Source organism: Ascidiella aspersa, chromosome 2 (assembly GCF_963924565.1).
Source record: "Ascidiella aspersa chromosome 2, kaAscAspe10.2, whole genome shotgun sequence".
Lineage (NCBI taxonomy): Eukaryota > Metazoa > Chordata > Ascidiacea > Phlebobranchia > Ascidiidae > Ascidiella > Ascidiella aspersa.
The window spans coordinates 28,816,064-28,818,029 of NC_139448.1; positions in this window are offsets into that span (position 1 = coordinate 28,816,064).

Consider the following 1,966-nt stretch of genomic DNA (forward strand, 5'->3'; position numbering starts at 1 on the left):
GCAATAAACCTGAGTAGAGCAGTTCGAATTTATTTAAAATCCTAGCATAGTCCTAATGTAGCAAGAGTAGATTGTCCTAAATATCCGATATCCGTTTGCCTTCGACATTCTGTTGACACTGTATCAACACAGCTATACCTGTTTAATATCTAAAGATGCTAATTATTGCTCCAAGTGATATAAAATAAGTGTGTCTAACCTTTTATAAGTGAGGTTTGGATCTGTTTTAGTCACATTAAGTGACGGTGATACAAGCGGAAATCGTAACATCTTAATTAAGATAGTGTCGATATTTTTGACCTTTTTGGCTTTAAAATTTATTAGTAATCTAAATATAGTGATTTGTTAATTTAAATATGGTGATTTACAAAGATTTATACATGGTAGGAATGCATAAAGTATCTTTTTGAATTAAAAAAGGTATTTAAACCGCGGATTAAAACGCAATTTTTGTTTTGCGCAATATAACTGCACTCTTTGTCGCCATCTCGAATGTAACTTGTCTCATGACGTCAGGTCGTAAGGTCAATTTGTTACGTCATCTCCGAAAACATTAATGCTTTCGCCCACTTGAAATCATTTATAGAACTCTCCTCTACAAATAATATGTTTCATAACTACAAAGCCATGTGCTTTCTCTGTTATCTGCAATGCGCAACCAAAGTTTTAAAATGAATATACATTCCACGGAGAGCGTAAAAATGCTTTTTATTGTTTAAATTCGTCGGAGGTTTTTAAAAGTTTAAAATGTGGCCATGGTCCTCCAAAACTGTACTTTTTTTTGCTTAATTTAACTGAGTAAAAGCAAAAATTTTCGCGAATCTAATTATGTTTCTAGGATATCCTACCCCATTAAAAAATCGTTTTGGCCCAAAGGAGTTGTGCCTCCCATCAAACACTTAAAAAAATGTTTGGAACGATCTAAAAAAACAATAAACGGCGTTTGCGCTTGGCGCTAATCTATAACACTGATGTAGCTTTTGTATTGAAGGTGACACCTGTCCAATTTACAACTAAAACCAACTAAACGTGTGGTGTTTGTAATGATCCTTTTTTGACGTCGCAGATATAACTTTATGACGAAACACTTTGACGTAACTTTGTGAGGTTGCAGTATAACGTAACGTTGCGTTATGACGTGATTTTGTGACATCATTTCTGACAAAATATTGTCATGATTCACCAAACAAAACTCCTTGGTCCGCGCCTTGTCACCATCGTACTGTTGAACTTGGTTTAGGATGGGTTATTTGTGAAGTTAAAAGTAGGTTAAGACTAATAACGATAAAGCCTTTTTTTATTTGGCTTACTAATCAATCCACTGCTGGACTGAATGCTAATACAACAACCCAGTTGTCCCTGCAAGTGTAATGCATATTACACATATATTTTCAAGTCTAGAACAGTTCTTACCAACATTTTATAGCATTTTTTTAATAATAATTTTACTACAATATTGCATTAAACGTATCCATGGAAGAACAGTTTTACAAACAAGGTTGAAAAGGATGACCATGTTTTTACGGTGTCCGTGACTAAATAATATACCAAATAACCATGGGCGCCCACACGGGGGGTTAAAAAAACTATTAAAAAAAAAAAATGAAAAAAAAAGCGATTATTAGTATTATTTATAAGTGTAATATATATTACTTATGAAGGTTAAAAATATTATACATTATCCATTGGCCCCAGTAGCGTATCCAGGAGGTACCCCATTTTGTAAGTGATATTATCGTATTTTGTTCGTTTTTGTCATGGTTTAACAAACTGTTTGAAGCGGCGTGCTTTTTGTAATTGGGTCACGCGTCCTAATCTAATGCGAAACCAAAATCGAGTGCAAAACGCCGGTTTTCTTCTTTTGTTTGGTCGACCGTAAACGCTGGAAGTTTTTCTCTTTTGTTATTTAATTAGGTTGACTGATTAGCAAGTGCGTATTCGACAATTGACAACGCTAAGTCAAACC